Genomic DNA, 13,431 nt, shown 5'->3' with positions numbered 1-13,431 from the left:
CTGTTTGGCAACAGTTTTGTTTGGTGTCTAAAACATTTCGATACAAACGAAAATGAGAAGAAAAAGAGGGAGAAACTGATTTTAAAGCTCCTTTATTGAACCGTGACATGGATAAAGAACATTAATTAAGGCCTCACCCGAACTACACCTAGACCTATCACTGAAAAAGCGGGTTACTATTGCGGGTAATAACTGCTGAAAACACAGAGACAGAGAGAGAGAGAGAGAGAGACAGTGAGAGAGAGATGATGATGATGATGATGATAAAGATGCTGATTTCAAGGATGAGGACTATAGAATGGACGACACTGTCTTTGATTACCCCATCTGAAAATAAATCAGACACCTGACAACAGCCTCACCGGACCTCACCCACCAAAGCCCAGCGGGATTCAGCAATTAACCTCCGTGCTAAACACACCATTTCACACCGCCTCGTAGCCCACTAACCACATCATAAAGCAGGTCAGCTCCCCCTGCTCCAGCAGGTATGATGAAGAAATAAATTAAAATATTTTTTTTTTTAAATAAACGCAAAATAACAATGCACAACACCAGGACCACTGAACTGGGCTGTGTATGTGTGTGTGCCTGTGGTTGTGTATGTGTGTGTGCCTGTGGTTGTGTATGTGTGTGTGTGCCTGTATGTGTGGTGTGTGTGTGTGTGTCTGTACCTGATTATTAACCAAGCAGAGAGATATACAAGGCCTTATGCAGGGTCTCTCTGCTGTGCAGGTTGGACTATCAAGAGCTGCTGGAGAGCTACTCAGGAAATTATATGCGTGTGTGTGTGTGTACTGTATGTGTGTTATGGTTATGCTGTGATGGTAAGTGTTTGGTGTATGAAGCTGAAGTGTGTGCGTGTGTGTGTGTGTGTGTGTGTGTGTGTGTGTGTGTGTTATCCTGTGATGGTGAGTGTTTGGTGTGTGAAGCTGAAGTGTGTGTGTGTGTGTGTGTGTGTGTGTGTGTGTGTGCGTATTATCCTGTGATGGTGAGTGTTTGGTGTGTGAAGCTGAAGTGTGTGTGTGTGTGTGTGTGTGTGTGTGTCTGTGTATGCATGTGTGTGGGGGGGGTATCCACAGAAGACACAAAGGATGATAGACACACACACATTTCTCCACATGAAGAAAGCTCACTAAATTGAATGAGAGGAAAAGTAGGAGAAGGAGAGCGAGACCAAACAATTCTTTTCAACTGACATGACAAATATACATTTTCAATTAAAGACGCCTCATTAAAGGAAACATAATCTTCTTTTCATGAACAGAAACTGCAGAAACACACTCTCTTTCCCAAAACCATCCGAGTGCTCTATTCCTGAGCAAACACCCTATCCTACTACATCCTACAGCACCCTATTGATCTGTCCCTTCACTAGCTTAGCTGGTCCAGCTGTACATCGATGGGGCTTTTTTCCACCCCACTGCATTGTGTCCATGACACAGCGCTTTCACTGCGGACCAACAGCACGGCTATTGGCTTTTGTGGGCAAGATGTTGACTCATTAGCGTCCCAGCTGTCTGCTCCTCCGCAGTGTAAATCGCCTGGGTCACCTTTAGTCGCTGCTTTCACCCCTCCCTCTGTCATTCTCTTCCCATCCCTCTCTCTTTCCCTCTTTCCCCGTCTCTCTCTGTTGCAGTTTATTTAGGGGTTTGTGTCAGTAAAATGACAAACATTTTTAATTAGGACAAAAGCAATCAAGAGTTTAGGATGACAGCCTGTGTTTTCAGGCAGACTGAAAGGCTTTGACGGATCTTTTACAGGTTTGCTATTCCTGTCTCTACTTGTGTCTCAGTACCCACACACACATACACACACACACACACCTTTCCAACAAAAACACACACACACACACACAATGTCACAGACAGGAAAGTGAAAAGTAGAATGAGGAATGATGGCAAGGACACAGAGTCTGTGCAGGTGTGTGAGAATGTGCATGTGAGGGGGAAGAAAAGACAGAAGGGAAAATGAGAGAGAGCAAATGTTTTTCATTCCAGAAGATTCTTTCAGCCAAACGGAAGCAGAGATGTGTGTGTGTGAATGGAGTAAAATAAAAGATGAAGACACAGACAGGTGAAAAGCATTCCTCTTCCGTCAAATGGATCTGTGTGTGTGTGTCTGTGTGGGTATGTGTGTTCCAGAAGATACCTTCAACGAAATGGAGATGTCTGTATGTGTGTGTGTGTGTGTGTGTGCATGTTCCATAAGTTCCTTTAGCCAAACAGAGATGTTTGGATGTTTCAAAACCATCAGTGAAGATGTGACCCACTCTTTACGCCATGCCATTTTTAATGCTTTTTTTTCACGGTTTCAGGAACGATATCTGGTATGCAGACTTTTTATGGCGTTCTTTCTCGGTCCAGCACCTAGAGTTGACTGAAGTTGGATGTGTGTCTCCTTTGTTGACTTTTCTCACTTTTTACACAAAACAGCTAGCTGTAGCACACCTTCCTGCAGTGCACTTTCGAGCATTTTATTTGGGGTCATAGGACACAATGTTGTGATGATGTGAGCTGGTGTTGGTTTCCACACCGTTTCTTCGCCTGTCATATATTTTTGGTGACCCATGGGCAGTGTTGACCTTTAACCTTAGAGCAATCCCTCCTCTGAGAGCTGAGGGGTCATCTAAGGTCAGAGGTCACATTGTAACAAATCCAGCTGCAACATGAGGTCATATTTTACAATAGTACAGCCTATTCCAAATGTGAACAAGCAAAAGCAGTCTCTACCTCATCCTGTACTGATAAGGGACTGTTCGTTATTTATAAACGGGGTCACCGGAGGAAAATAGGGGAGGGTCATGTCTTTTTATTCTTTGTTAAGGGGAGGGTGTCTAGGAGGGAGGGTCACCCATCTTTTGTATTAATGAAAACAGCAAAAAATCAAAGTGGCTTGTTTGATTGTTGATTTCTGTCGCCATATAACGTTCTCTTTCGTTCCATAGCTCTGTCAACATTGAACAATGAAAATAAGGGAGATTTCCCGGGTTTCTCACGCAAAATACGGAAAATGTCAACATTCGTCCCCATTAACGTTGGAAGGGTTGGAGCAACAAAGTAGCCTACTTTATTCACCCCTAACAGCCTATATCCATTTGGTCAACTTTATCCAGCCCTAAAAAAGCTAAATTTAACTTTGGTTTACTTGTAGTTTACCGTGTAGCCTAACAGTGTGCATGCTTAACATAAAGCATGCTTGTGCTTCATTCATCCACACATCCAGCTCCTAACGTTTTGACAAGCATTTCTACCAATTGACCTTGTTCCTGCCCATCTCTAGCTTTGCTGTCTCCATCCTTTCTGTTTTTGTTTGCAAAAAAATATATAGTATTTATTGGTAACCAGCAACAAGTGCAATTTGTTAATCGCTGTCATTCTCTCTCCTGCCAACAAAAATGTGTAACGTTCCAAGTAGCAGTGCGTAATTCTGCTTCATAAAGTTGAACAAATACATTTGGTCATATAAATAACCAGTTTATGGTCTACAGTGTAGTTGGTAAGTTATGGTAGGCCAACTTGGAGTGAATATACAGGGGGAATTCTTTGTCTAGCTGAGTAGCCTGGCAGGTGCGCACATAGGCATAGCCTACGGCCGAACACTGCAAGCGCTAATGAATCGTGCTTTCACGACAACCACGTCGTTAACTTAAATAGGCCTTGGTTAACATCACTCTGAGTTCGCATTCAAGCAAGCAAAACGATGATTTGACTCAGCCACGGCACTCGACCTGACATGTTGCTTTGTCAAAACAAACCAAACCATTTATTTATCATATTCAAATGTTTTTCTTTCCCCTGTCATGATTTATGTGCACAATGTAGCCTATCAGCCTTTAGTAGCTAAGTTAGAAGCACACGTTAGCTTAACTTAGTTAAACATTAGCTTACTGCATGTTACTTGTTAGTGTTTTCTCCAGTGGTGCTCAGACCTAATGCAATGCGTAGGCTAAGCATTTGAAATTTAACATAGCAGTCACATACCTTGAAAATGAACTTTATTAGTTTAACAGTTGAATTGAAAACCGAATTGTCTGTAGTCTCCTTATTTCATGCGACTGCTTAACCAGAGCACTTATTAGACATTCTCTGGCTTAACAAACTGTTTCAACAATGTTTTCTTCTACGCGATTCACGTGAAATTATCGTAAAGCTTCTGCACAGCGGCGCCATCGACTGGTCTGGCATATGCACTACAGCACATTTAGCCGGTTACACCTCTGTGTGTAAACACGAGGTTTTTTCTTGCCGGAGTCGTTAAAGGTGTGAAAGCGGTAAGAGAAAATTCACCCGGCGGTGTCGTGTAAACGGCCTCTGAGTCAGGCCAGAATGCAGGACTAATGTTATGAGAGTATTACAGTAATATGGGATATTCTACGGGAAAATATTAAAACGGCAAGACAGCGGGGAAAAGTTAAAATGATAAACCCGGAAAAAGTTGGCATGTTAGGTATTTTTCGGTCCCTGTGATTATTTGTGAAATTGTGCAAAAGGAATGAGTGTAGCAAGCTCCCAAATTGACGCTCGTCTGAGAAATTGAGTTTTGGATAATGTTCAGCTTCGGCAGCTTTACAATGACTGAGGAAGCCTAGAGACGAGTCCATAGTAATAAGTTCATGTGTTGAATTTGTTATTACCCAGTGTGCTTTGTTGAATGGTCTCAATGCTTTATTGTTTTATTTCATGTGAATACTTACTAGAGGAGTAACTATTCAAGTAGGCTAATGCAGTTGCAGGAAGTGTGCATTTAGTTTCCATGCTTATTGTGTTTCCACAACAATGTTAGTGAGTAAATTTACTGAAATGGCCACCATCTTGGTGAAGTGTGATGTGTAAGATCAGAAAGCAGAGGTTGATTTTAGGACGGTAGCCTATGTTGATGTGTTTTCATAGCACGTAAAAGCGTGGGCGGAAACTTCGACAATTGGCCGGGGAGGGTCATGTCATTTTTGAATATGCTGCTGGAGGGTCGTTGAAAATTATATTGCAGGCAGGGGAGGGTCATGCAACTTTTGATCGAAGCACTCAAAATCCCTCCGGTGATCCCGTTTATAAATAACGAACAGTCCCTAACAGTCATTCTTCTAACACACTTTCTTTCTGTAGGCTTTCAACATATGCATATTGGCAAAAGGACATGTTGGTCATAGCTTCAACGCTAACCCATAGTGCAATTATCTGTGGATTTGTTACAATGCCTACAGTATATTTAGACACTATAGCCTACTGTATATTCTCTCTATTGCTCTCTCACACACATACACTTTACACACACTCTCTCTCTCCCTATACCTCATAGTCATAAACACACAGACACACACAAACACACGTACACATACCTACATGCACATTCACTTTTACATATTCTCTCTCTGCAACACATACTGTACACACACATGCCCAAACATGATTACACATACACACACACACACACACACTCTCAAAGATGGATAATTCAGATGCACTCACTCACACACCCCTGCAGCAAAAGCATGATTTAATTTACATCTAAACCTATAAAAAATTCAAAGCAATCCCATTTCTTGGTGTGCAAACCTAATTCGGCGGCGGGCGTGCCGTGGAAAGTGTTAATGCAGAGTAAATGTGTTTTTCTTCCTCTGACTCCTGGTAATTACCATACAGTAATGATTGATTGGGCCTCTCTCCACAACCTCATTCTGAGACTGCTCATGGAAGGTGCTTTGCATACCGCAATGCTGAATCAACCTGGGCAGACAGCCACAATGATCTTAAGACTGTGTGTGTGTCTAGCTTTGTGCATGTGAAAGTAAGTGTGTGTGTGTGTGTGTGTGTGTCTTTATGGAAGTATATGGGTTTGTGTGTGTCTTTGTGTGAATACTTCTGTGTAAGTGTGTGCGAGTCTGTGTCTATGAGTCTGCAATTAAGTAAGTGTCTGTGTCTGGTGTGTAAGTGTGTGTGTGTGTGCAACCCCCCTTAATCACGATGGTCAGAATGGACAATAGGACTGTCTTCACATGCAGGCAGTGAATATGTGAAGCTGCAATTTTTCAATTTCACATTTTTTTACAGAAAGAGCTGTGTTGGCCTTATGTGAGATTAGCACCACATTTCTCTCTCACTCTCTCTCTCTATCACACACCCACTCTCTCTCTCTGTGTGTCTGACTATTTCACAATCTATTTAGCTTGTTCTCCACCATTCATTTGGAGAGGTATTGAACATGTATGTCTTTATTGTATCAAAAGAAAGGTGGTTGGAATGGATGTATGTCTCTCCCCCTCTCACACTCACACCCACCCACACACACACACACACACACACAGACTCACACAAAAGAGAGCATTGAGCTCCAGCAAGACACATTTCAAGGTTGGGCCAGTCGCCCCCACACAACCACTCCCACTCAGCAATAAAACCTTTTGACCGTAGCGAGAGACTAAACGAAAGACACAAATTAATAATAAAAACAACCCACAAACGAACACATTCAGTAGGATAGGGTTCATCTCAGATGCTTTCGCCCTGGCCCTGGTTGCTAGGCAACCATAGATGAGCATGTCTTGCTCACCTGTTGCTATCGAGTTAATCGTCAATTATAGGATCAAAGACGTGCGAGGCAACAGAAGACGCAATAAGCACACAAAGAGGAGCCGAGAGGAAAAACATTTGGGGCAATTATGGACACATTAAATGTTGTAAACAAATTTTGTGTGGAAACATAAACACGGACAGGCAGGTGATGATGATAGGGTTGTAATAACAGTGAATGTTAATGCCCTTCTTTTCCATGCTTTTATTACTGGCATATCATCATTACATGCTTTGGATACATTGCATGGGATGTTGTTATTGTTGTCATGGCAATAACATCCCATATTATTATATTATATTATATATATTATTTCCTTTAAGGATTCCCGGGACACTGTAAGACCGGGGTACACGAAACTTGGTGGGCATGTAACCCCACATGGATAGCATGGAAACATCATTTTTCGTTTTGATCTATAGCCCCCTGCTGGACTGGACCCCCCGAAAGGAGGGTAGGGCAGACACAGTTTTCTGTGAATATCTCGAGAACCGTAGGGTTTAGGAGGACCATTTTTTTTGTATGTTAATCTCAAAGGGCCATGTCAACCCATTCCATAACCACTCATTTCATGTATAGTGCTACCTGGTTAAACACAAAAAAAGTAAAAATGAGGTGTTGTAATCGCAGGTATCTGTGACCTAACATAGTCAAAACTGCACGAAATTGGAATTGTAGGATCATTATGACACCCTCTGAATGCACACCAAGTTTCGTGGATTTCTAATCATGGGGGGCCACACAATAAATTAATTTATGTTACTATACACCAACTGGCCTGTAGGTGGCCGGAGACAGTTTTCTGTGAATATCTCGAGAACCGTAGGGCCTAGGAGGTCCACCTTTTTTTTGTATGTTGGTCTTAAGGGGGCATGTCAACCTATCCCATTACCACTTATTTCATGTATAGCGCCACCTAGTTAAAAATTAAAAAGCAAAACATTGTGTTTTCATCACAATATCTCTGGCTGACATGGTCAGAACTGCACAAAATTGAAAGTGTAGGATCATTATGACACCCTCCGAATGCATGCCAAGTTTTGTGGACTTTCGTTCATGGGGGTCCTTACAATAACATAATTTATATGTACATTTAGTGACCGTACACCAACAAGGATTCCTGGGACACTGAAAGACCGGGGTACACAAAACTTGGTGAGCATGTAACCCCACATGGATAGCATGGAACCATTGTTTTTCGTTTTGATCTGTAGCCCCCCCACTGGACTGGATCCCCCGAAACACGGCAGACACAGTTTTCTGTGAATATCTTGAGAACCGTAGGGCCTAGGATGACCAATTTTTTGCGTATGTTTGCCTCCAGGGGTCATGTAAACCCATTCCATATGCACACATGTGCATAAACAGATACACACGCACACACATACATTCACAGTAATCCTACGTATGACACATACTCACACAGTAGACATATATACGCATGTATGCACATGCACAGACACAGGCACCTAAACAGGCAAACACACAAGCACATGCACATGCACGCACACACACCCACCCACATAAACATGTACACGCACAGATGCACACAATTTAAGAATTTCTCAGAATTATGAACAGGCAAGATGGAGGTGGGGTTGTATAACATGTATTTTACATGTGAAATCTATGAACTAATCATGTTTTGGTACTTGTTGTCTAGCAGATACCAGTGAGAATTGAGTGTGCATAATGCAATTCAGTGAGACAGTTAGAATCATATATGCCTTTCAGCGTGACTTATTTTTGTGGAAAACATGTGCTGGACTGGGCGGCGGTCATATTTTGTACTGCTCTGCGGTACATCTAGGTTTGGCATGTTGTTGAATAAGAATGAAATTAAATCAGAGATCTAAAACCTTAAGATGAACAGACAACAGAACTGACAAAGACAAAACACTCAGACAGAAGCTGTGATGTGTGTGTGTGTGTGTGTGTTACCCTGCACTAGCAGAGTGTACACTTGGTGCCGTGTATGGTGTGTTTGTGTGTGTCAGAGAGTTTGAGTGCACATGACACACACATTTGTGTGCATATGGCTGTGTCTCTTTTGTTCTTGTGCTTGGCTGAGTGGGTATGTCTGTATCTACTGTATGTGTGTGTGTGTGCGTCTCTGTGTGTATGTCTGTATCTGTGTGTGTGTGTCTCTGTGTGTATGTCTGTATCCATGTGTGTGTGATTGAGCAGAGCTTTAACATGATCTGTAACCACAATCTTGAACATAGAAAAAGGTTAACACAGATGATCATGGTGAACAGGAGTATCAGATCTGTAAAACAACAATGTAATATAATAATATAGTCTGCATAACATCATCAATACACATTAGTGCATTATTTCATTCCCCTTGAGAATTATAACACATGTTCACTCCTGCATTGCAAATAGGTACATATATTATATATTATGTGCAATTCAGCCTAAATAAATTTTGGTTGTTGTTTGTTAAGTTATCCATTGGCTCTAGAAAATTGTGTTTGTCACACCAAAAAAGCCTATGAAATTGACTTGAGCTGAAACAGACAGCCAAATGTATTCCTTGGAATACCTAGGTACAGTTACCAGAAACAGTTACAGAGGAGAGGACCCAAGACTCTCTCTGAAGCCTTTCATCTCTCTCTCTCCCTCCCTCTCTCTCTCTCTCTCTCTCTCTCTCTCTCTCTCTCTCTCTTTTCACCCTCTCTCATCCTCTGCACCTCTCTTTGTGCTGTCTGTTTTCCACTGGTCTGTGAAATGAGATATTGATCTTCAGCCCACCTCAAACAGCAGCTCTGGTGAACTAACTCCAAGGAGCTATCACACACACACAGGTAAACACCTGACCATCTTTACACACAGAGATACAAGAGAGAAACACACAGACGCACACACACACACACCTGACCACACACTCCCGTCTCACTCGTCCACCTCTGCTCACTGCAACGATCTGAAGAGTGACGGGTGAACAGGTCAGGCAGATTTGAGAATGTTTCCCCCTTTCTTTCCGAGTCAGCGCACCTCATCTGGAATTCCCTCTCTCCTCTCTTTTCCTCCCCACTCTTCTCCTCCCATCTTCTCTCCTCCCCACTTGTTTCCTCTCCACTCCTCTCTGCTCCTCACCTCCCCTCTCATCTTCACTCCTTTCCTTTCCACTAATCTCCTCCCGTCCTCTCCTTTCCACTCCTCTCCTCCCCTCTCTCTGTTCTGTTCTGTTCTCTTTCCTGTCCTGTCCCTGCGGGGTCAGCTGGGATGAACTGTATAGAGACGATCTATCTATCTATCTATCTGGGATGAACTGTATGGAGACGATCTATCTATCTACCTATCTATCTATCTATCTATCTATATATCTGGGATGAACTGTATGGAGATGATCTATCTATCTATCTATCTATCTATCTATCTATCTATCTATCTACTGTATCTGGGGTGAACTGTATGGAGACGACCCACCAGAGGAAGTTGGCCAAGACTATCTATCTATCTATATATCTATCTATCTATTTCAAATATTGCAAAGAACAAGAAAATGCTTGAGTTTGCAGGAATTTATAAAAAGGCAAAATCACCTGCCCCACTGACTCACAGCTTAACACCTCCAGCTTTAGACACACACACACACACACTAGTGATGTAGTACTCGAGTCCGGTCTCGGACTCGAGTCCGGTCTCGAGACCAATTTCTGCTTTCTCGGTCTCGTCTCGAACTCGTTCCTTCAAAGACTCGGTCTTGACTCGGTCTCGGACCACAGTGGGAGGAGAAGGACTTGTAATTTCAGACCGAGTCCTCGAGACCAACGCATTTTTTATGTTCATATAAAAAAACTGACAACACATAACAACAACAATAATAAAATGCAATGTTGACCGGCATTATTTGAAAATGACATCCCATGGTGCAATGCAAAGATACTGCCGTCAGAGCCGTTTATTTATCTCTATGGCTCTGCTGCCGGTGAGTGTCTGTAGGTCAGCATAGTCCATATTAAGACGTTAAGACTGCTCCTCTAAACAATTCCCAATCTAGCTTAGTCTGTAGGCCTAACTGTTGATTATTAACTGGGGTGATATTAAATTATGAATATTAAAACTGACATTTTTTTATGGTCTTGGTCTCGACTCGGTCTCAACTCCAAAAGGACTCGGTCTCGACTCGGACTTGCTTCCTCAAAGACTCGGTCTTGACTCGGACTCGACTGTATTTGAAAACCAACAGACTCGGTCTCGACTCAGTCTCGACCCTTCAAAGACTCGGTCTTGACTCGGACTCGGCATAGGCGGTCTCGTCCCCATCACTAACACACACACACACACACACCTCCAGTCCTGCAGCCCTTTCTCCACTGCCTGGGTAATCCCTGACCCCCCAGCTGTTTAGTCAATAACAGGTTAGCGCACAGAATTTATAAGGGCGTTAACCTGTCAGTCCTCAGAAAGCAAGAGGATTAGAATTGCAGCTCTGTACTAAAGCTCTGTTCAAATCGACCCAAGCTCTGCTGGAGGTGTGCTGAGTCAATAGCAATAGTCATTATTCAAATCATTCCGATTAGAGATTCCAACTAAATTGTTTACATGAGTGCTAAGTTATCCGCATTTAATCTGAATTTACATATCCCAAAGTAAATAATCCAGTTGTAACTTTTTCAACATGCGCAAAGTGGCTTCTCGATATCTGCAGAAATAAAAAAAGAAAAGAGGCGATTCTACTTATGTTGACTTATAGCTCATCCCAGAACCCTGTTTGAAATTCCCTGTTTACCCATATTGCATGAAACACTTTTTTAAAAACTTTTAATACCTTGTGGTTACAAAACTCATGATCATCGAATCATTATCTTGTCAATTATTAGCTTTCTCAATGTTTCCAATAAATTATTAGTGTCTGATACAGACTAGTTCTTCTGCTTGTTTGTGTTTGCCATGATTTAGTTCACCGTAGAAACTTATTTGTTAACATGTTTTTTTTTTTTAAGGATTAGGAAACTAGCAAGCTAGACAGACTCAGCAGCAGATAGCTAGCTAGGCAGCTAGGTAGGCAGGTGGGTCAGTCGGTAGACCCCCTTTTTCACACAACCCAAGGACAGGCAGCATCTGTTGGAGTGGGCCTTCCAAGTTCCAATAGCCCTTCCCCTCTCAATTAACCCTCTCATAGACACACACACACACACACACACACACATACAGACACTCTCTCTCTCTCTCTTACACACACACACACATACATACGCAAACACACTCAGCTTTCTGAAAATTAGGCTGGTTAGTCACCAGCTGGTGGGTCACTCCAACGTCCTGGGGAGCTGCTTTGCTGACGTACATGTACACACAAATACACACAAACATGCATGCACAGACATACACACACATGCTTACACACACTCTTACACCACAGGCATGGACACACACAGGCAAACAGCTGGCCACACACACTCCCATCCACACACACACACACATCCACACAGACATCCACATGACACACACATACAGAAACACTCACATCCACATCCACACACACACACAGTGAATGTCATTCACTGTCAGAGTCAGTGGCGTTGTGCCATCCTCATCAGCTGAAGTCACCTCATAATAAATGGCAAGCTTGATGCCAGCTCCTGTGCCCACTCTCTCCCCACAGCCTGCCTGGAGGACAGGCTGTGCTGTCACACTCACACGGACACCGACATCGAGGCCAGCCAGGCTTGGCAAAGCACACAGGACAACCAACAAGAGGAAAAGGCCTGTGTGTGTGTGTGTGTAATAGGAACAGGGTTGTGTGTGTCAGAGAGAGAGACTGTATGTGAGCGTGTTTGTGTCAGAAACAGGTCTGTGTGTGTGTTTGTGTGAGAGAGAGAGGGGGGTGGGAGTGTAACAGGAACAGGTCTGTGTGTGTGTTTGTGTGAGAGAGAGAGGGGGGTGGGAGTGTAACAGGAACAGCTCTGTGTGTGTGTGTGTGTGTGTGAGACAGAACCTGGCCGGTATGAGAATGTGTTTATGACAATAACAGGTCTCTTTCTATGTGTGTGTGTGACAGAACCTGGACTGTGTGTGTGTGTGGGTGTGGGTGGTCTAAAGCCCTCTATGAGCTGATGAGAGAGTTTATGGGAAGCGTTTGGACCTCAGTGCCATTTAGCCTGGATAGCAGAGCTGGAGATTACTGCCCCATCACCATCAACACACCAGCACTCAGCTAATGATGGATCAAAGACACCAGGCCAGGAGAAATAGGACAGAGAGAGAGAGAGAGAAAGAGAGAGAGAAGAGTGATGGAAGGATGAAGAGTGGGGATAGAGTGGAGAGGAATTAAACGAAAACAGAAATGCAGAGACAGACAGATCACATAGATTGATAGATGGATAGATAGATAGATATATAGATCAGAATTGAGCGAAGGAGAGAGAAATACAGAAATGGGAGACATAAATCTGCTGTAGGTACACTGACATACAGACAGATATAGAGGAGTAAAGAAATATATGGAAACATAGATGGAGGAGTTGCAGATTAAAGAGGGGGGGAGAGTGACAGCCAGATATGAATAGAGAAAACGATGGGGGAAGAAAGATTATGAGAAAAAACAGTGACAGTAGAAATTGGTAAGGTACTGGCAGACAGAGAGAGAGAGAGAGAGAGAGAGAGAGAGAGAGATGGAAATAGAAATGGGAGAGAGAGAGAGAGGGGGGGGATGAAAATAAAAAAGAGAGGTTTTTAAGACATTTAAACATTTAAACATCAGACATTTAAACATTTAAACATTTAAACGAATAAAGGGGAGGAAAAGAGTGAGATCATGATGAGATCATGACCCTGATCTGGAGCAGTCGGTGTAGGCAGGTGGCCGACCGCACACGCGCACACACACACACACACACACACACACAC

The sequence above is a fragment of the Alosa sapidissima genome, chromosome 22 (assembly GCF_018492685.1).
Source record: "Alosa sapidissima isolate fAloSap1 chromosome 22, fAloSap1.pri, whole genome shotgun sequence".
In the NCBI taxonomy this organism is placed as follows: domain Eukaryota; kingdom Metazoa; phylum Chordata; class Actinopteri; order Clupeiformes; family Clupeidae; genus Alosa; species Alosa sapidissima.
The sequence above is the reverse complement of the archived record's forward strand: the minus strand, read 5'-3'. Positions refer to the sequence as shown.